Source organism: Sitophilus oryzae, unplaced genomic scaffold (assembly GCF_002938485.1).
Source record: "Sitophilus oryzae breed Bouriz unplaced genomic scaffold, Soryzae_2.0 scaffold_847_pilon_pilon, whole genome shotgun sequence".
Taxonomy (NCBI): Eukaryota; Metazoa; Arthropoda; class Insecta; order Coleoptera; family Curculionidae; genus Sitophilus; species Sitophilus oryzae.
In genome coordinates, this window is record NW_022147469.1 from 6,662 (window position 1) to 30,973 (window position 24,312).

The following is a 24,312-nucleotide window of genomic DNA, read 5'->3' on the forward strand; positions in this document are numbered from 1 at the left end:
TTGACAACATTTCGAATAGGTCTCAAAAAATGATTCGCTTGTGGCTCTATTTTACCCCTCGCCCTCTTTTTTTAATTAGGATATTGGCAATAATAAAAAACTTGGGAATTTTATTTAAGTGCAAACCTAAAGTTTGTATGTGTTAGGATGTACTTCAGAAAGATATTTTAACATCGATAGTGTGGTTCAGAAAAGTGTGATTGGATTGGGATTATTTTTTTATATGGCATACCCTGTACACGGAAAAAAATCATTTCTATATTCAAGAACAATCATACACTTAAAATTTTACACTTTCTTTAAGGATAGTATTCTTTCCATGAGTACAACAAATATTTGAAACTATTTTACTTTTACACTTGCTTTTTAGATATAGTTATAGTCACTTTAAGTAATTTTGAATCTAAAAAAAAAAGAATATAATGACTTATATTTAAGAAAAACTTATATTACTATCAAGTGAATAAATCCTTTAGCAACGAAGAAATTATTATTAAATGAAGTATAAATGCTTTTATATAATAATAAGTAGTATTCTTAACTTTTTTAAAACTTTTACTTGAAATCGGTGTATTAAGACTTTAAATAAGTATATTATTCTAGGCGCGCGAGAATAACACCCCATTTCCAAGAGTTACTATTCTTATATTAAGTGACCATCCCCAACAGCAACAACGCAACAGTGCATTCCTGATTCCTATCTTCATTTCATTGGGTTTCTGTTTGTCTTCTGCGACACGAGACGCGCCGGGTACTTTATATAATTTTTTTTTGTTATCGTTTGTGCTTGTGATATGTTAAAATGGAGGACCTTCTTCAGGCATGGGAGATGACGGATTTGATCCCAAAATTTCAAGGTAATTTTAGCAATAATCCTACATTATTTGATGACATTGGTTTGAGGTTAGGGGGACTCCATTTTAATATGCATTATTTCTTATACACTTGTGGTAAATTAGGTATGTACGCGTTTGGAATGATTCAATTATGTTTTAACAATTTTTATTACTGTCTCTCGTTTTTAATTAGCGATGCCGCTGTCCAATATCTACCTATATTGGGAAATTAGACAGTTTTATTGTATTTTCTTATTACGAAAAGCATATAATTTGGTAGGTGATGTTTATGGCTAATCTAATTTAAAAAGTATTAACCATATTCGGGGTTATTCTGGTGATATTTCAAAATTCCATACCTATTGTAAATGGAAATTAAGAAAATATTTTACCAAAACAAGAGTTTCTAACAAGATCGAACCCGAACCTCCGAAAGGGTACACGTTACCGAATTTTAGAGAACTATATAGTTTTTCGATCCCGGTTAATATTCGTCCTAAGAAAAACTAGTTTATCCTAAAATCGGGTTTGCCCGGTAACATACATGAATATAATAGAGTTGGGACATGCTAAAAATTTTAATTTCCATTTCCCCCTAACCTCCAACCAATGTCATCAAATAATGTAGGATTATTGCTAAACTTCCCTTGAAATTTTGGGATCAAATCGTCATCTCCCATACTTGAAGAAGATCCTCCATTTTCACATATCACAAGCACAAACGATAACAAAAAAACTTTATAATTTTATAAACTACCTAGTCGGCGCATCTAGTAACTAACCTAAAAGTAAGAAGAGGCTTTATTTTATAGTAGGTGATATTACACTTGAATAAAGTAATTATTACATGTACACAAAGAACTTCTATACTTAATGCAATAATTTGCTAATTTACAAATAAGTATAAGTAGTACTCGAAACAAGATTTTATCTAGAATTGTCTGGAGTGTAGTTATAATCTTAATTTCAATACTAGGTAAATCTTAAATAAAAGATAAATTTTCTTAGCTTCTAAGGATAAGGTTTTCTTGAAAAGAAGTATAACTAGATTGAATGGGGAAACTTTTTTTTAGAAGTTTAGCTTTTTTTCCGTGTATATTATTACATTTTTGGCTTCCTTTCAGATTACTTTACATCAGATTTTGAAATCCAATTTCAAAAAAATCCTATAACCGGTTCTTTATAATCGTCTAAGGTACCATGGCGGTGAATCACCCAGTATTTTTGTCTATTGATTGAATCAAAATCTGATCACAATCTGAAAACAGAAAATCCCTACAAATACACATCACTAGATTTGCAAAGCGTATGTTATAAACTCCATAACTCAATAGAAAGGAATGACATGAAATGAAAACAAATAAAACAGTTGTTCCTACAGCAGCTGTGTGTATATTCTTTGACATGTCCTAGAACTCGATACTACCCGACTATCTAAAATCTAAAGAATAAATAAAACTTCAGGCATTAACCTCTCCTAACACAGCTCAGCGCTATCAGGTAACATTCCCTATAAAAACATAAAAATATAAAAAGTTCCCTGGCTATATCAGTAAACCGTTGACAGACTTGATAAGGGGACCACTAAAACTGGATTAGTTTGAAAGTAATAGGAGGTTTCCGTAGCGACGAACCACTAAAACTGTTGTTTGTTTATGTCTTTGAAAGTTATAAAGATACATAATAATAAGCGTCTAGTGAACAAAGTAAACGTGTTTTGAATAGTAAAAGTAAACTTGAATGGATAAATTTGCACCAAATAGAAACATGTAGAAAAGCACTTAAAAGAGAAAAGTTATTCCATCATAGATCTATGGGCACTATAAATTGACTTAATTTACTTTTTGTATTACTATATTACAAATAATACTACAGGGTGTTTCAAAAAACATGTGCCAATTCTCGTGGGGAGATTCCTCACGTAAAACAAGATTTATTTTTCATATCAACATAGGTCCGAGTCTGTTTTGTTTCCTAGCTACAGGGTGTTTACGTCTTAATATTTTTTCGATTTATTATAATTTTCTCCCAAATACTTTCAGCGTTTCGAATGAAATTTTGAGGGTAAAAGTTACCTACTCTCAATTTGATATATTTTAAGGCTGAAAAAGTGTCGCCATATTCACCAGGGACATGCATATGGGTTATCACTGGAATAATTTTCTAAAAAAAAGCATGTACGCCACTGACTTTTTTTCTCTTGTTCCTTGTTTTTTTAGGGGGAGTCCCCCTAACCTCCAACAAATGTTATCAAATAATGTAGGATTATTGCTAAACTTACCTTGAAATTTTGGGATCAAATCCGTCATCTCCCATACCTGAAGAAGGTCCTCCATTTTCACATATCACAAGCACAAACGATAACAAAAAAATTCACAGTCCTTTACAAAGATGCAACCGGGGGGGCATTGAAAATGATGAATAAAAACGTAAAAATATGATTAGTGTTAATATGAGTGTATTACATACATATGTTTAAATAACGAACTTAACAAAAAACAACAGATTTAAAGATTCACTGAAAAAGTAGTAATGTTAAAATTAAATAAAACATTATCAATAATAATTATGCGATCGCACCTATCCGTAAAACAAGCAAGCAAAAAAAGAATTTTACGGAAAGTTACACTTTACGATATAATTTTTAACCGTTAAAGGCAAACCCCATTTAAACACAAAACTTTTTAATACCTACTACTGTATCTAAAAGACTTTTTTTTAAATTACTAAATTCTTAGCCACGCTTCTGTTTTTCTTGGCTGTTGTACGTCACGTCACAGATTAACAGGCCCACGTTTGCACCACAAGGCGATGCTGCAGACCACTAGGTAGACCGGTCGTAGAAATTTATGTTATACAACTTGTAGTCAATCTACACAAATATTATCAAAAACTTTTTTTCTTTTAAAATGTGTTCAGATTTTGTAAAAATGATAAGTCAAAATCTCAAAACTTAAATTTGACATGAGTTTCTTAGTTTTTAACTAATATAGTGGCGAATTACAAAAATTCCTTTTCAATGAAAATTAATGAGTTAAATAAAATAATTTAATAAATTACTAGCTTTTTCTCGCGACTACGTTCGCGTTACACCTTGAATCGTTCATGCATTGATTTAAATGATTTTTTACTTCTTTATAGAGAGCTAGTGAGCATAGATGTTTTTTATTTTTCATCTTTTTTTTTATTTATTAAGAGCATTAATACTCTCTTTATAGGTTATTTTTTATTCTTTGAAGGATAATTGAGGAATATATATTTCGTTATGATGTCACTAAATAAACCCTTGTATAAAATTTTATACTGTCTGGTTTATAATGTTATAATATTGCATTTTCGTACAGCAAACTTTCATTTCCTATTCTACTCCCTAAGGGTATAAATTTCATAAATTCGCTTTACCTTTGTGCCAATTTTTATGTGTATAATCCAGAGGTCGCCAAGTTTTATATAAATTTTTACTAACTTTACCCATTTGGTTGATGAATTTCAAAAATTTATTGGAAATGGGGTGTTATTCTCGCGCCGAGAATAATATACTTATTTAAAGTCTTAATACACCGATTTCAAGTAAAAGTTTTAAAAAAGTTAAGAATACTACTTATTATTAAAATTATTTATTTATATAATTATATTACTTATTTTTTTTTTTTTCACAGCTTAAAGCCGGTTTTAGCCACTAAGTCGGGATAATTCTTATCAACGACCTAATCGCGGTTCAACACAGTGCGAACGATAGAACAGGTAGAAAGAATTGTGGACTTCTGCATGGTAGAGATGATTCTTTCCAGGTTGTGAAGTTGGAGTTTTTTAAGGCTTTGAACAAGGTTTACGTCTACTAGGCCGTTACAGGTAAATATTATTGGTAATATAAAAGTCTTGCTCAAATCGTATATAGCTTTTAGTTCTTGCGCCAGTGCTTCATATTTTGTGTTTTTCTCTTTTCTTGCATTTTTAATATTTTCGTCTAGTGGTATTGTGATATCCAGCAGGTAAGCATGTTTTTGTTTTTAATAGAAGACTACTATATCAGGTCTATTATGCTGCACAGTACGATCTGTGATGATGTCAGTATCCCAGTATACTTTTACGTTTTCGTTTTCTACTATTTTTTCAGGTAAGTATCGGTAGTAGGGTGTAATTTCATTTAAAATATTTTCTTTTTTACAGATTTCTTGGTGTAGAATACTAGCCACCCGGTTGTGCCTGTCCAGATAATATCGCGGTGCAAGATAGGTACATCCAGAGCAGATGTGTTGAATTGTTTCCGGAAAGGCATTGCATAGTCGGCATCTGTCAGTAGGTAAATCCTTTTTGGCTATTATTTTTAGGAAATTTTTAGTTGGTATTTGCTGGTCTTGTATAGCTATAATAAATCATTCGGTCTCAGCTCTGAGCTCTCCATCTCTAAGAAACCGTAATGACAGATTTCGGTGAACGTCTGGGTTATATAAGTTGGATGGATATCTTCCATGCAAGGCTTTCCCTTTCCACTCCTCGATTAGTTCCTCAGCACCCCTAGTACCTGCAGGTAATCTTTGACCTGCTAAGTTTAAAGGTGTGAAATTCCTGTCGGCGGTCTTAATAGCTGAAAGGAGAGGGTCATTTGCTTGGTCAAAGTAATGCTGCAGACTTCTGATGTGCTTTTCATGCATAGCATGAGACTAATAATTCCTCTTCCACCTTTGTCCCTTGGAATGTAGAGTCTAATGGTTGAAGCATGGGGGTGGTGCATTCGGTGCCTTGTCATTGATATTCTGACTTGTCTATCGAGAGACTCCAGGTCGGTTTGTGACCATTTTAGAACTCCGAATGTATTAAGAATTACAGGTGCTGCTATTTATTACATTGATCGCAGCTATTTTATTCTTCGCATGAAGCTCTGTTCCCAAGACTTCACAAACCCTCTTCATAAATGCATTCTCCGCAGTCTTTTTTATTACTCCATCATCAATTTTTAGAGCTTGATGGATACCAAGATATCTGTAGGTTTCACCCAGATGTAACGGTGATAATGTTATTTCGTTAGTTAAAATAATCTCGTTAGATTCTTGGATTTTCCCTTTTTTACACTGCAGGAATGCACATTTTTCCACACCGAATTCCATACGAACAGCTTGGCTAAAGGATGCTACAAGTTCCATTTGCCTTTTAAGTTGTTCTGGGTTGCTCGCGTAACATTTTAAATCATCCATGTAAAGCAAATCGGAAATCTTTACTTAGGGATTGTTCTTCACAGCATAGCCATATTTGCTAGACTTAAACATGAAACTTAGTGGATTTATGGCCATGCAAAACATTAATGGGCTCAAGCTATCCCCTTGGAATATCCCTCTTCGGACTTTTAATGGTTTGGTTTGATAGCTGTCCCCTGAGGAAGTAACGAGAAGAGATGTTTGCCATTGCTGCATTAAATATTAAAGACTTCTGACTATTGAGGTATATATCTATTAGATCTCCAGAATTTTAAGTAGCCATGAATGTGGTACAGAGTCGAACGCTTTCTTTTAATCGATCCAAGCGATAGATATGTTTCTTTTTATATGCTTGCTTTCCGATTACATTATCAATTATTAAGCCACTCTGTACTTCCTCTAGATCCTTTTCGGCTGCCGTTTTGTTCTCTTGCCAGTATATGGTGATTTTTTAGGTGTTTTGATATTGATTTTTCGAATACAGACGTGAAAATTTTATATATGACTGGTAGGCAAGTTATTGGCCTGAAGTTTTTAGAATCATCAATAAATTTATTTTTAGGTATCATATGCGTGATGCCCATGGTGAAAAAAGCAGGTATTGTTTCAGCGGGATTTTTTTATTGCTTGGGTCAATTGTATTGCCAAGACTGCATGGACATGTGTGAGGTGCTTCCACCAGTATGCCTGGATTTTATCAATTCCAGGTGCTTTCCAGTTTCCTAGTGAGCTAACGGCCTGTTTAATATCGTTCTCGTTATCTGATTTCCTCATTTTCGGTAAATCTTGCGTGCGGTGTATTTCTTCTTTAATCCAGTAAGCATCTTGATGTTCTTGCTCATTTCCCCAGATGTTATTCCAGTTATACATTTCATCAGCTTTAACAAGCGCCCTATCAGGTTCTTTCTTTTTTGGGTGCTCAGTGCTCTAAGAAACAACTTCTGGTTGGTAATAAATTGTTTATTTTGTTTGCGCCGTTTTTCACTCTCATTGTATCGTCGCAAACGACACCCTAATGCAGCTATTTTTTGTTTCAGGTTGTCCATAAATTCCCTTAGGATACGAACGGAACCAGCTTCCAAGTTATTTTGTCGGATGATATCATTTACTATTCGTTTGGTTCTGTTCGACGGGTTATCATTTGTTAGGTATGTATGTAGTACTCCAATAGTTACCCTAATATCTTTTATTTTATTTTTATTTTTACTTATTATTAATTTATTTATTATTATTTTTATTATTATTATTATATAAAAGCATTTATACTTCATTTAATGCTAGTTTCTTCGTTGTTAAAGGATTTATTCACTTGATAGTAACATAATTTTTTCTTAAATATAAGTCATTTTATTCTTTTTTTTAGATTCAAAATTACTTAAAGTGACTATAACTATATTTAAAAAGCAAGTGTAAAAGAAAAATAGTTCCAAATATTTGTTGTACTCATGGAAACAATACTATCCTTAAAGAAAGTGTAAAATTTTAAGTGTATGATTGTTCTTAAATATAGAAATGATTTTTTTCCGTGCGTATAATTCTTCTAAACTTTTTCAAATCAGAACATTCTTCACAACAAAAATTTGAATTTCCCTGAACTGCTAAAATATGAAAAATTTTAACTTAATAATGTTAATAAAATATAAAAATTATACCTACATTCTTACAAATAGTTTTTTTAACTGACAATAATGCACTCGCTGCATGGATGGGCTCTGTATCTACAAGCATCGACGAATGATTTATGAACCAGCGTAAACTGGCATTCGTAAAATCCGAAAAGCTTTAGAATAAATTTATTTATAGAGAAACAGACAAGAATGTCTTTTATTGTAGAAACTAGACATGGGACAAGCTATAATAGGGCTTTCTCAGAATCTTTATTGTCTGTCTTCCATTTTATTTCTGGGTTTTACAGTTCCCGATGCTGTGCACAAAGTAAGGAAAATTTGGGACGTTTTACGCTTAAGGACTTTTTAATTTAATTAGTTTACAAGTTCAGATTTGAAAGTTTACAAGATGGATCGTAAAGTTTAAGGTAAAGTAAAAATTTTATTGGAGAAGAATTACCTAGGAAGAGTGGGTCAATTTAAAAGCAACAAAATATTTGGTAGGTATTTATTTTTAGGGTAATAACAATAACACAGAATAGTTATTCTGTGTATATGGTAATAACAAGTAAGAGTAACTTGATACTTGATATAGCTTTAAATAGAAAAGGGATTGTAAATAAGTATTCTAAATGCGTTAGGCGAATGCACACTGCATGCACCATCTAATGGACTCATGTCCATTCAGTCTGATGTAAGATAAGTTTCCATTTTCAGCATATTACTGAGATTATTTTATTTTAACTGATAGAAAATGATAACTCGTTATTAAAGTTGAACTAATTTGATAGCTGTATTGAAATAGCGTCAGACATATCACAGCCACTTAGATTTAGTGACGCTAACTAAGCACTAAATCATAAAAAATAAAAATATCTATGAAAATCTTTCTCTAAGGGGTAGGCAACCTTAAGAGTATTTTGAAGAAACATGCATTTCCCATTGAATATTGGAATAAAGGAGTTCCATTTACACTGAATCAAAAGTCGACATAAATATAATGAAAAAGTTCATTAATATAATGAATTAAATCATTAATTTTGAGCCGATGAACGATTTCATTGGCACAATGAAAAGTAATTCACTAGCTCTATGAACTTTAAGTTCATTAAATCAATGAACAGTGTTCATTAATTTGAAGAACACATTCATTGGCACAATGAACAGATTTCATTAATATAATGTACCTAAATCCTTATATTAATGAACCGTATCATTAATACAATAAAATAATTTCATAACCGGTTTAATTATACATTTAAAAGTCGACACTATATTAGTAACTCTTGTTACACCGTATAATCGATGATGAAGATCATAAAATAATTAACTAGAAAGAAGTGTCAACTCTGTGTTAAATCGTGGAAACACGATACGCCACCGAAAGCCTTCGTTGTCGTCTGGAGAACTAATTTTCCAATTGACAGGTTGACATGATAAGGACATAATGGCTTAATTTTCATTTCCGTTTCCGGTTATTCAATGGCGGGCCCTCTTTCAGTTCAAATGTATTTTGTATTTTTTCTTTTCATAAATAAAACCAAAAAATAATTTATTCACATATATTTATTTGAAGTATGGAACAACGTGACTAAATAAACATAAAAATATAGAGGATTGTATTGTTTCAATACCAATTAGTTAATTATATGTACTTTTAACGTAAATTAGTTAAGGTATAAGCATGACTTACAGTAATTTGTAAATAAACACACGTATTCGCAGACTTCAAGGACAGAAAACGGACACAGGGACATGAAAACGGGAGCCTTATACAAAAACCTGAAAACAGAAAAACAAATTTTTTTATACTAAAATTAACAATGTAAAAATATCAATAGGTATAAAATATAAATATACTGTTTAAAAAAGCGTCCATTATTCCCAAAGAGACCTGGCTTATAAATCAAAAAGAAGCAAAAAGAGACTTTTAGTCGGATAACATAATCAGATTATCAGTCCGATTTATTGCATTATTGACAATAAATCGCACATATTGGAGATAAATGATGTTGGCTATAGTTAAAAATGATCTTACCTTGCTGTAAATTGTTTCCATTTTCAAAAAAATCGCCGATCAAAGAGATTATAACACCATTTTCTTGCATCTAAAAAATGTAAAAACAGTGTTTATTTACTACCTATTTTTCATATACATGGGACATACCTACTACTGCAGAAACGTCATTTTCTCCAGGATTCTTCATGTAATATATATTTTATATACTTTATTACCTTTATATTTATAAATTTCAGCCGAAATATTAAAATGAACTTCCAAAACGAAACTAAACGGAATGAATTAAAATGGCGTCGAATATTTTCTAATTTGTTATTTGTTCTAGAACAAATCTGAAGTTGTCTCTGAAACTGAAATCTGTCAATTCTAAACTGTGAAGTTAGACAATAGTTAGACAAAAACAATGCTGTCCTTGTCTAGGCGGCCATACTTGTCGTGAGGAGAATGACAGGAATGACATTAATGCCTCCAATGTTTCCAATTTTCCTATTTCACTGTCACCCCCCTGATGAAGATAGCTGTCATTGATATGAAATGTCATTGATAGTCCTTTCCCAGCCAACTACCTGAAATAATTCTACTATAAATAGATTTCCATTTGAACAAGCCCTTAGCTACAAAGGTAACAAAATTACTAATAGTGCCGACTTACTTACGAGCACAGTAAATTTTTCCATTAGGGATTATTAATAAAAAACAAGTGCAATAAACTAATAATAATTTATTAAACTTGATATAGCATATACATATTAAAAATTAAAAAAATCGAATCGACGAAGAGAATAGTAATGTTATTATTAATTTTAGGGTAAACTATAATAAGAAAATTAATTTACCAGTCGATATCCTGAGGGATTTCTATAAAAAGACCATTTCTTCATTATATTAGCTGTATCCTTAGACTTGATAACGTTTAGACGAATTTGCAACAGGCTTTCCAAATCGCATCAAGTGGGTCCGATTTTAAATTGTCGAATTTGAGGGCTTGAAGGCAGGTCTCAACATCTTCTTCCGGTTCTAAAAGACGTATATCAAAATAATTAAAATGCCAAATATTAAAAGAACATTAGAATTTACCATAATCAGTTTCATGCCTCGACTTGTTACTATGTTTTTCTTCTTTTTGTTTTTTATCTTCTGAATCATATTTGGAAACCGCTGTTTTAATGAATACCCGCACCAGAAATCTCACACAGCGGAATTTGATTTGACAACACAACAAATTAACTACAATACAAAAGGACTTTTATTTAAAATATTGAAGAGAACACATACCGCTCTAATGAAACTAAAGCTTCACTGAATAACACAACCACACAGATGTTATTAAAGTGCCAAAGTAACCGCGATCAAGATGGCCACCATTTAACTTCTAATATTTTATTCCTGATATTAATAACCGCGTACATTAATATAATGTAGTGTGTTCCTTGTATTAATCACATTGTTCATTGTCACAATATACAACTCATTAATACATGTCTTTTAGAGAATGCCTTTCCCGATCAATGGAAAATAGCGCGTATAACTCCGTTGCCAAAAAGTGCTGTTGTTGGTACGTTCAGCGAACTGAGACCGATAAGTATTTTACCCTGCGTATCAAAAATATTGGAACGTACTATGAACAATCAAATATCCAACTTTCTAGATTTGAACAATATTTTGCCGCCAAATCAATCGGGTTTTCCTAAGGACTATAGCTGTACCACTGCCCTTTTAAGCATAATCGATGATATTATAAGAGCCTCTGATCAGGGCAAATCTTCTATACTGGTGCTTTTGGATTATTCCAAGGCATTTGATAGAATTAGTCACAAATTATTACTATCCATATTAAGTTTTGTGGGATTTTCGGAAAGTGCCATTCTACTTGTTGAAAGTTTTTTAAGTAATAGGAATTAATAGGACGTCCAGAGAAATTAATAGTTGTGGTGTCCCTCAGGGATCCATTTTGGGACCAATATTGTTCACAATTTATACAAGTAATGTAGCTAAAGATCTATATAGTGTTACAACGCATTACTATGCAGACGACACTCAACTTCTCTTCTCTTTTGATCCTAACAACTGGTCGGAGGCTGAAATTTTAATAAATAATAATTTAGATATGTTGATGAAAAGCTCTGACTGCCATGGTCTGGCTATTAATACCCTTAAATCAGATGTTATGGTGTTTGGTAAGCAGAAAGAGAGAGTTTCGGAATGAATTAAAATTAAAATAGCAGGTAATAAGTTGAGTTTCACCCAATGCACTAGAAATTTGGGTCTGTTTATTGATAGTAAACTTCGTTTCAAGGAGCATGTGTCTCTGTGTTTAAAAAGGGCATACTTATCATTAAGGATGCTCTATCCACATCGAAAAATCTTATCTGAATCGGTTAAAATAACGTTATGTGAAGTGCTGGTGCTGTCCCATTTCAATTACTGCGACGTTGTTTACGGGCCTTGCTTAGACAGGGTCGATAGAACTAGAGTTGAGATGGTTCAGAGGAGCTGCTTAAGATTTATCTATGGTGTCAGGAAATATGAATCCGTTTCGTATAGGCTTGGAGATGCCGGGTGGTTGAATATGGTTAAGAGACGGGAGCTACACTCGATGGTTTTGTTTCATATGATCATATTAAGTGGATCCCCTCCCTATCTAACCAATAAGATAATGTTTAGAGAGGATGTTCATACGTTGAATTTAAGATTTAGGGGACTTATCTCTCCGCCACTATACAAGACCGCTTTGTTTACGCGATGTTTCTCTTACCAGGTTTTTAAACTTTATAACGGTGATCCACCTTGTCTGAAAGTCTTACAAAAACATAGCTTTAAAAGTAAACTTAAAAATATGCTAATGACTCTTCCCTCTTAGAACATAATATACCTACTGAATTATGTGTATTGAGTTTTTCTTTCACATTTTGTTCCCGTTTACTTACTACTAAGGGCTGAATTGTTTTCTGTGGGCTTGGGTTGTATTATTATGTATTATGTATTTTTTTGATTGCCAGTGTTAAAAAATTTAAGATGTCGTGTTATTAATGATTTAAATTTTGATAATTTAACAATTTTAAAAAAATGTCAATGTTTAAAAGTGTTTAAATATTTTATTGGGGCTGAACTAGATCAATTTTTGATGCTTTCAGCTTCCTATTTGCAATTATGATTAAAATGGTATTATATAGTTTTTTGTATTATCCTTATTTTTATTTATTTTATATATTTTTGACATATTGTTGAATTGCAAATAAAGTTATTATTATTATTATTATTATTATTAATCAATGATTTAGTACATTAATATAATGATTATGTGTCCATTAATTGTCCATTAATGAACGCGTTCTTTATATTAATGAAAATCTTACATTAATTTAATAACCAGATTTTCATTATATTGATGAAATTAGATTCATACCATTAATAAATCAGACATCGATCTATGATTAACAAATCATCAATATAATGAAAAAAATCACTGTCCCAATGAAACAACAGTTAATAATCATATATGTTCATTAATATTATGAACAATATTTTTTTCAGTGTAAGATAAAAGAGTAACTTGCTTTAAAGGTAACCAATGTTCAGCATTAATTTTGTCTCACCCTGTATAACCTTTTGAGTCAAGTTTTAATTTGATTTAAAGTACAATAGTTAAATAATAGATTAGGCTATACCGGGTAAATTCCAATTTAGGTAGCTTTTATTGAAGTTTAAAATTTGTTCATTTTTAGAAAATGTTAAATATGTCAAAAACCTTACATTTTAGTCATATACTTCTCTAATGAAACTCACTTTTATTTTTCTCCTAGAATTCGAAAATCAATTAATATATAGGGTGTTCCATTACAAAAAAAAACAACTTTAATGTGTTACTTTTTTTGGGGACACCCTGTACAAACTGTCGTTCTCCTTGGAGCCTCCGCGGCGTATGAGAGGCGACACCCTGTATTTAATATTTTGTAATTTTTAAAACATCATTATTTTCTTGATCATAAAATTACCTTTCTTTATCAGAAAAGAACCTCGTTCTTATCTCTTATAGTTTCCGAGATCCTAAAATGCCTCCCTCCAATTTGGGACAGCCTGTACGTGACTTTACGTAGAATTCGGATGTTCAGCAGAGTCATAGAATATCAAAATTTTACAGAATAATCTAAAAATACTATTTTTATTATACGTCGAGACGGCAATTACTCCCGTATTAAAATTTCTTGGAAAAAGTGAAGCGTAATCATATAAGACACAGTAAAGTAATGCAAAAGAAAAGATATCAAAAAATAAATATTTTATAACCTAGACCACTTTGTACGAACTACAAAAAGATATAATGGTCTTTTCTACTTCTTAATTGTATTTCAAAGTACCATTGTACTACTCAAAATAGGTTAGTAATGTACCATAGACATATAAACCCATTGATAACATTTCGAAATGTACCTGCCTTAAAGTCCGGTTTGTACCTTTTTCAACAATACCGGAATCTTTTGACACTATAATGTGATTATGGCAGACCCTAAAAAACCGTTAAGAAGACCCAGAATAATAGAATTTTATTATTAAATGATTTTACGACCATTACCTGTCTATTAATAAAACTATACATCAACATAATATAATGTCATGTGAATATTATACTATGCATGTTTAATATCATATTATAAAGATGGGCATTAACGATTCTTTCTAGAGAATCGAATCAGACGACTCAATTTCTCATAATGAAACGACTCTTACGATTCGTTCATTTGAACAAACTACAAACACGTGTTACGTATCACAGGATAATTAGATTTTTTTGTACTACCATACCTATTGGTATGGTCGGCTAAAAAATAATAATTTTGCGCGTTTTTCAAAAAAAATATTAAAATGCAAGAAATATTTTGAAATCAGAACTATACTAGGTATTTACTTAGTTGGTCTGTACTTACTTTGCTATAAACATAGTTTAAGGAAGGTTTTCCTTATACTATGCTCTAAATATCGTAATCTTAAATCACACAGGGCGTTCAAATTTTTACTCCAAACTTTCTAAAACATCAAATAATTTTTCTTCGTTTTGCATCTAACGTAAAAATAATATACAGCGTGTGATAAATTATTTCATATTATAGACCTTATAGACACTTTGGCATGGAATTTTAAAGACCTTATATGATTTATGATTACAATATTTATAATACAGTAAGTATAGACACAAACAGATCAAAGTTTTCATTTCAGGACATATCTCAAATTTTTAATAATTTTTTTAATAAAGGCTGAAAACATATTTTTTTCATTTAATTCTTTATACAAATTTAATAATTTCTTATGACTATGTAAAATGATTAAGAAGCCAAAAATACAAAAATATACAGGGTGTTCCAATTAAAAAATTCACCCCGATCCCCTCACACTTTTTTGAGCCACTCTGTAGTAGTTAAAATATTTTCCTGAAATAGGCCCCACTGCATACTTTAGGTGTGCCCTTAAACAAAATTTCTAAGATCTTTTTTATAGAACCAACAGACCCCCGAAGGAATATTGCAGGACCCTGTATATTACGATGTTACCAAATAATTGTAAGAAAATAAGCTCAAAGAGATACCCCATCCTTTTTTTTAGTTTGAACATTCTACTTTAGTTAATAGTCTAATACCTAGTCTTTTATTATAAGATGGTCAATTTAAATATTAAGTTGAAGGTTTGTATTGACAGAGGTATTGATATGCAAGATACTAGACACTAGACACTCCTAAATTGTAAAAATTACAACATTTGTCCCTAGTTTTTATAACTTATTAATAACGGTCAAAGTTAATAACGTTATTAACTGCAAATTTAATTTTTTTCAAGACACTGGAAACCCCTAAATAGAATTAGAATAAATATAGGATAAGAGCTAAAGTTGGTTAGGTTAGGATAACTAAGGTCAACGAAATTACCATTTTATAATAAAATAATAACAAAATTATTTTATAGCATTTTCATGAAAGTTATAAATATGTTAGTCTACGATAAATAAAGGAGGATATTAATTTATGTGGATTTTAATTAAGTAATAGGGTATGGAAACAAGGATTTCTCTGGCGCCATCGCCATCACAGTTCAAAATTTAAGAAATTTAATTCTTTATGCTTGTAAAGAAAAGTAATAAGAAAGAGGTGTAGATTGCGTAGGAAAAAGTAAAATCGTATGCACTAGCGCCGCTGTGGGAAAATGACTAACTAATCTTGTAGCGAACGCAGCGGGAAATTTGAATAAAAGCTGAGATTTACTTCAGATTTATTTGAAACTTTCACGCATTTAAATAATCCTTCTACAAAAGTTGAGTTTGATATCATTAAAATATTTTAAAACATAATATTATAATTATTACATTATGTATCAAAATATTGATATTTAAAAAAAATAGCATGATGAATTGAAAAATAGCAATGACGAATTGACGAATTCAACTTTCGAAGACAAAATGGTTAAAATGCATTAAAAAGGTTTTAAAGAATACGAAACAATTGAAATTTATACGGCTATTAGGCTTATAAATAATAGTTTTATTAAAAAAAAAGTTCAATCAAAAATACCAATCATTTTTATTTTAAAAAGAACTGAGGAAATATATTTTTTATTTGTGCTGCAACCTTTACAGAAAGAAATAGGTACCATTAGTAGAGTTAATAAGTTAAAGAGCCTTTAGTTTTGGAAAAATCATATTTTTAAATAAACTTTTTATAAAAAGTTAAGGTGAGTACACTAGGTAAGCAAAAACAAGCAAATGAACAAACTTAATAATGAAACTGTAAAAAATACCTTATTAGGTTAGGTTAGCTTAGGTTGCTGGGGTTTGGGATCATGTTTGATCCCTCACTCGGAAGCCTTGTGCCCATTGCGATACCCCTGTATTATTATACCAAACCTTCCTCTCATTCTTTCTTTGCGTTAAAGCAATTCCAGCTCTTTGTAAAGTTCCCGATGTCGCTGATGTTGGCTTCTGCTGCTTCCTCTAGTTCCTCCAAAAAACCTTGCCCTAAAGTTTTAAAGCGTCGGTATTCCAGTGCCGGACAGTGGCACAGCAGGTGCCCTATGGTTTCTTCTTCCTCTACGCATTCTCTGCAGTAGGTACTCGTCGTTGGAAACTTTCCATCTCACGAGGTTTACCCCGTGGGACAGTTTCCAGTGACGACACCTACAATTATGCGTACTAGGTCCTTTTTGTGCTATAGTAGTTGTTTTATCTTTTTGCTCTCTGCCACTGGCCATAGTCTTCGAGCTGTAGCGCAGTCCTCATGGTGTTGCCACGTCTCTTGCTGCCTCGCCTTGATGGCAGTTCCTATAGCTTCCTTCAGTGTGTTGATCGTCACAAGTGGTGGGTCATCTGTCACGGCCCCTCCCCTGGCCCCGTCTTTGGCGAGTCTGTCTGCTTCCTGATTGCCCACCACATTGCTGTGGCCTGCCACACAGCACAGAGTAGCCCCGCCCTGACGCAGCCAGGACAGTGCTTTTCGGCATTCCATCACAGTTTTCGATCTCACTGATCGCATGGTGATGCTTCTTAAAGCGGCCAAGCTGTCAGAGTATATTACTATATTATCCCCTATTATTGGTCTACCAGCAATTTTCTCTCGTATACAACTAGCCGCTTCCTTTATGGCGTAAACCTCTGCTTGTAGAACATTACAGCCATCCGATAGCCTTAAAGATCGTCGAATGTCTAGTTCCTCTGAGAAGATGCTTATATCTGTGCCCCCTGAAGTTGCGGAAGCATCTGTGTAGACTGCTATCTCCTGAGTGTTCATTACTCGGCAGGCCTGGATTAAGGGGGGGCTATGGGGGCTATAGCCCCAGGCCCCGTCATTGAGAGGGGCCCCCAAATTAGGAGAATTTAAAATCGAGATTCATAGGAGTTAAATCGAGATTAGTTAAATGAAAATGTACATATATTACGAAAAATACCGATTTTTCGTCACATATTGTTATAAATCTTCAATTTATTATAAAAGTAACTAAAACTGTATTTTAAAAACAATAAAAAAAATAAAATCCAGCCTGGAACACCTGCAACAGTGCAACAGAAATATATTTAGTCTTATTAAATATATTGCAACAGCCAACTTGTTATTCTCATAATGTCAAAAACAGACTCTTTTTCTTTTCTTTTTTGGGCGGCAAAACATTTTCCCAAAAAAATATCAAGATTGCTGCATAGACAATGGCTTGTTCTTTTTAAATGTTTCTGGATGGATGGATTACCGAAAGCCGAAAGCGCTAGGGGAATTACTCAGATTAGATTCCTCTTTTTTATGCTATTTGATTAGGTATTTTTGCATAGCGCATCTATGAAATAAGTGATTGCCAATAATAGATTTAAGAAAACAAGAACAATGATACGTTTTTGAATTGTGTAGTGTATACCAGTATTTTAAAAAATGTCATGTAGAAAATATCTTAGTGGATCTGCTAAACGTAAGGTAGGAATCAGTTTTAGCCTTATTACGCATTTACTGGATATGATCATTTATATAATAACTTTGGTATTAACAATTTAATTTACAATAACTTTCTTAAGTTTCTTCTTTTAAAAATAAGCGCATTAACATATAATAGGTACATACTTTCTCTGGGCCGCTTACAAAAGATAAAAAGACAAACGAATTGAAAAACTAAAAAGTCTCTCGTCATAAAGGCCATAAAATACTATTCCTTTTTTAAAAATAAACTTTATGAAAAATGAAAAAGAATTCCCGTATGCTCATAAAATATAAAAAATTCGAGAACTACTCCAATTTTGAAAATTGCTAAACAATACTCGTATTAATGAGAGATATTGATGTTTTAAGAGTTTTAAGCCTTATTTTAAGCAACATTTTTCAATAATATACAGTGTGTTCCGAAACTATTATGCCAAAATGTAAGGATTGGTAGATCTCGCCAAAATATTTTGAAATGGGTTACTATGGTCGGAAGAGCGTCGTTTTCAAAATAGAAGGTGTTAAACTTTTAAGAAAAAATCTATACAGGGTGGTCCACCGAAAACCACCCCGGGTTTCTTGCTTGTAAATAAATAATTCGAAAAATGCTCGGACACGTCGATTTTGTTTTTCAGGGAGACTTATTTTTTTGGTATTTGCACCCTCTTTGCTTGCACCCCTTTGCCGGAGTAGCTATCACCCTTAAAATTTTAAATGGAATAGAGGGTCGAGTGATACCTTGTTTTAAAGGTCTTTTGAGTCTTTTTATATCTGTAGAGTTTGAAGTCTCTATTGCAATTCGCGTTGAATGGTACGCCACTACTTTTTAAATAAAATTAGTATTATTTTTGAAATCCCCATTCAATTTACAACATATTTTATTTCTTGACTTTTTTTGTCCGACGCACCGTTTTCGCGTAAAAAAATAAAAATCATTTTCATGCATGACCAAATCGCTAAAATGTTACCATAAATTTTAATGGCAAAATTTGTAAAACGGCAAATTTAAGTTTAAAAAGATTTTTTATTTTCCAAAAACTTCTTTCTATGAACATAGTACGAACTAAAATGCCCAAAAACCTAAATTGTCGTTTTTCAAGTTTTACCATTAAAATTTACATTACCATTTTAGCGATTTGGCCATGTATGAAAATGCCGAAAATGGTTTTTATTTTTTTAAGCGAAAACGGTGCAATAATATTCAATTCAATAATATTTTGTTTAAGTACCGTAGGGTGGTATACAGTGGTGTAATAGATATTAAAAAAGATCGATTTTTTTTCTTAAAAGTTTAACACCCTGTATTTTGAAAACGACGCATTTCCGACCATCAGTTTTGGCGAGATCTACCTACCTTTAGATTTTGATACAATAGTTTCGGAACACCCTGTATTTTTAAATCTACGAAAACTTAGAGATATTTTAAATTAATTTCAGATTCAAGAAGAAAAACTAAAGAAAACTTTAAAATTGACTAAAGTAACAGACTTTTTTAGTATTTGCGAAACCCCTTTAACGTCAAATTCTGAGTTGAATAAAAATCAAGATCATGAACAACTGCCTTCTTGTTCAACTTCAAGCAATATTAGTTTAAGTGAAAATAACAGCAATGAGGAAAAAATAATCCGACCTGGGGGCCCCAAGGGTAGCCTATAGCCCCGGGCCCCCTAGGACCTTAATCCGGCTCTGTTACTCGGTTGCTTTCCCATTCTTCTCTTGTCGGGATGCGAATCCTTATCTTTTCTCCAAAATCATGTTTAGTGAGCATAATATAGTCCGTTTTCTGGTCTCGCAGATGTGGACTCGTGTTCACCATGATTTTTGGCCGTAACCGTAGTTGGTCTGGTTCCACAGATTAGATTCCCTTAATCTTAGGGTACCCTTAGCGGCCAGATCCTTCACGAGCCAAATCAATGCCAAATACCTTATTAAAAATAATTAACAATAACATTCAGAGAAAAAAAAACAAGTTAACCCGTTCTAATAGCAAGATACGTTTTTTACTGAATAAATTCATTTCGGCTAAATAAATTCATTCATACAGTGTGTCAATTTTAAAACTTCCCACCCTTAATATCTTTCTTGCAGTTAAAAATATGAAAAATTGGAAAGACACGTCAATTTTATTTGTAAGGGGGACACCATAGAATAACTAACTGAAAGAAATGAAAACTCCTATGTTAAAGCCTGGAAACACGCGCTCGACGCGATCCAAGCGGGCTACTGGCAGAACTAAAAGTTCGCGCCATATTTTTAAATGGACCTTTACTGCCAGTTCATAAGTTTTTTACTTATATTTGGTAATTACAATCTAGATTATGAATTTATTTGTAACAAAACATTTTACAAAATAAAAGTAATGTATTTTGATACAAATAAATTAATAATCTAGGTTGAAATTATCCCTGAAATTAGAATAAAACACGAAAAATCTGTAACTTTATTATTTTATTATAACATTGTTAAAATTACATATAACACATTCAACACTATACAAGTATATATAAAAGTTATCAGAATTTATACAATCAGTTATAAGTAATTATAAAAAAGGTTATAAATTATAAATAAATAATTTATTATATAAAAGACATATAGTTACCGCGAATATAATTTAATATAATTTGGTATAACTTTAATCTCAACTTTAATGACCTATTCAAATAGAAACATCTTACAATTCACATTATACCGTATGATCGAAAAAAAACGGCGTCCAGTTGGCTGGGAAATGAACATCGATGACATTTCCCGTATAAATTTACATATAAAATGACAGCGATCTTCATTCAATAGCCATCGCTGACGCCGTTTTTTCTCGATCATACGGTATAATACACAAAGCCAAGGGACAAAATTGTTATTAAATCTATTCTCGATGACTCGAAGCATTTTTTTTCAAATAAAACAGGACATATAGGGCTTATAAATAATACAAGGGTATAGAAAATATATAAATAAGTAAATACAAATATATTTTCAACCTAATGATTAATGATTATACTCTCGTTTAAATAAATAAATGATCTTTTTAAAATTACTTGTTTGTCTTTGCAAATTTGTATATTTAATATTTATCTAAAAGCGTACACTTACATAAATTACTGCACAACCTTTAAAATTAAGCTTTTAATATGTTATACAAATTCCTTGATTCGATATAAATACCTTAAATAAAACTTTAAAATTAATGATCTTCCAAATTTCTGAGACAGCCATTTTGTTGAAAGAATTTGTTTTGATTATGAGAAATTTCATAAAAATTATCACAGGGATTAATTAATCTTATATATGAAACTACTTGGCTTTTAAATTTCACAATCCTATCGTCCAAAATACTCTAAATTCGCAAAAATCCGTAAATATTCCCATAAAAACAAATCACAATTCACTTCCACTTCACAGAAACTGACAGACATTGCCAGATATGGAATGACGTTTATTTTTCAATTTATTTTACTGATCTAACTGATCCGGGTCACTTAGAAATTAAATTTTTATTAAATTATTTAATTATAATTGTTTCTGGCGAAAGCAACTTCATATCAATGTTTATTCATAGGGTAACAAAGCACATCACTGTTAAATTATCAACATTTTATATAAATATTTATATTTTTCAACTACTCCAACTACTCCAATTACTCCACAGAGAATCAAACGAATTGTTAATTAAACTATACTCTGTGGATGACTTGATAAAATCATGATGAAATTAAAGTCCCTAGATGAATATCTAGGGACTTTAGATGAAATTAAAGTCCCTAGATATATAAAGTACCGCAATTACCGCCATATTGGCGCCAAAACTAGCGGCAAATTTAAAAAGGAGGCCAACATTTCGCTGTTTCGGCTTTTTAAGCAGCTGGTCGGTCCGGCGCCAATATGGCCGACCAACATTGACAGGCAAGCCGTAAAATAAAATATTTATTAATTGTAATAGAATTACGTTTATTATCTACAGTTTACCTTCATTTTAACGTAATATCAGGTGGTATATTAATATTCAATTTCATAAATTTAATTTTTTAGGCCTATATATGTTAAGAGGTTATAAACGAATGGTTTCCGTACAAGTGTTTTTCATTTGTATTAGCATTTATTTTATGTTACCTTTTAGCGCAAAGTACGCCAACAGAAGTAAGTTAATAGGTAAGAAGAAATAAAGTTGGAATAACATTTAGAATTTTAGTACTTAATTCAGTCGAAACAATTGGAAAAACTTTGTTTGTTGATGAGAACGGGATACCTATACCATAAGTAAACTTTCCCTATTATACCAGTTATGCTGTAGTTAGTTTTGACAAATAAGCATGATTTAACGAAAGTCTTTGGAACTATGAATAAGCTACAAACTTAAATTTGAAGGCCGGCTTTTATACGAGAAAATTTTGAACCATGGTTGAAACAAATAAATGTAATAATTAAATTGATATGATACATACCTGCTATTTTTGAAATATATTAATATATTGATAGAAAGATTGTTTCAGTTAGTATTACTTCAGGTAGTTTCAGCATTTTAGGTATGTAATTGTGCACTTATTTTATAAATAACTTAGAAAGAAGCTTGGAACGCATAGGGGCTCTTTATGTGTGGTGTATAATTAAGGTTTGTATGTTATGGAGTCATTTTTATACAACAAATTTATTATTAGTTGAATAAAAGCAAGTTAATACCACATAATTCAATTAAAATATATTTTGCTCTGCAATTTAATGTTATATTTTTAAAACAACAAGTGTCATAGTCATAATGTTTAAGTATCATTATTATAAAAAAGTTATACTGCTATAAATTTAACATTGAAATAACTGTAATTATTGTTATACATAAATTAAGTAGGCATAATTTTACCTCGACAATATGTAAAACTTCAAACGAATCTTAACAATTTTATGCCATGTATAAAAATCAAATTTAAATCACACACTTTTATTTATAACTGACAGTATAAGACCAAATTTTTAAATATAACTTTACATGCTTACATTATATTCTTTACTTTTTATTAGTAATTACAATATGAACCAAAAAATATTAATTACTATCAATAAATACATAAAAACTAATCTATTTAAGTCCATGAAAATAACTATATAGTTAGCATATGCATAAACAACATTCTTGTTATTAGGATCAAATTTATTTGAGCTTTTTTTCATTGTTTTGGTTAATATCCCTGTTAGTCCTGACTGGTAAAACCACCTGAAGTGATGTCATCCAAATCTATATATGTATCATAACATAACTTATTCTTTTAAATAATTATCCTTCCTTTGGTTTGATGATAATATATTGTAGATTTATCTAAACTTCTTACTGCAAAATGTTCAAAAATTAAACTACACTAAACATTTTAGGGAATTATTACGTAGAGATTTCGCTTACACTTAGCATCCTTTTTAAAAGATATGTATGGTAGTTTGCAAGTAAGGTCTTTGTCTTGTTCTAGAGGTTGATCTCGGCCAGACCCACTGCGACCTTCCCAGATCTATTGTGGTCTTGTCTTGTTCTATAATGAAGTTTTATGTACCAGTAGGTTATACTACAAATAAGATTGTTAAAAATATTCACTGGAGCATAAATAAATTCAATCCACTACCTAACGTGTATTGAATATCGACGATGTTAGAAAACACATCAAATGGTGGCCTTTTCGTGTAATACACATTTCTTCACTAAAGATATCGACGCCTATACATTATTAACTAATAAACTTGTAGCATTTTAGTATTTTAAAATATGTGGATAAATATTTTTATCCTGAAATTGACAGCTTCTCAACATTTGACATGACAAATTCAGACAAATGTGACATTTAAACAGTCCTACCACTACAGTTTTTCCAGAAATACCCCAAAAATCCGCCATTTTGGCGCCAATAACATTGAACAAACCAATTGCGGTACTTTATATATATCTAGGGACTTTAGATGAAATTTCTACGCAGCGCCATCTATCCCTCTACTGGCAGAAACTCCGCCGTGTTTCCAAAATTCAAATGGCAGTTTCATCCGCCTGGGGGACACTTAAAATGAATATTTTTAGGCTTTTTTTTCAACCCCTTAGGAGGGGTTGATGTCACCTTTACAATCTTAAATGGGAATGGGGGTCAAGTGGCACATCGTTTTAAAGGGCGTTTAATTATTTTTTTCAGTGGTATCCTTCTTTATTGCTTTTTATCCAGAGGTTTCCGAATAATTCAA

At 31.6% G+C, this 24,312-nt stretch overlaps 2 long non-coding RNA genes across 2 annotated transcripts; one reads left to right on the forward strand and one right to left on the reverse strand.

The window, feature by feature from the left end:
- The first annotated feature begins 21,865 nt into the window (after window positions 1-21,865).
- Window positions 21,866-22,519, forward strand: LOC115889778. Its single transcript, XR_004051502.1, has 3 exons — window positions 21,866-22,083; window positions 22,135-22,242; window positions 22,295-22,519. It is a non-coding gene; the product is annotated as an uncharacterized LOC115889778 (long non-coding RNA).
- LOC115889779 lies at window positions 22,200-23,553 on the reverse strand. Its single transcript, XR_004051503.1, has 2 exons — window positions 23,495-23,553; window positions 22,200-23,425 (listed from the first exon to the last, which is right to left on the reverse strand). It is a non-coding gene; the product is annotated as an uncharacterized LOC115889779 (long non-coding RNA).
- Between the last annotated feature and the right edge of the window lie 759 nt (window positions 23,554-24,312).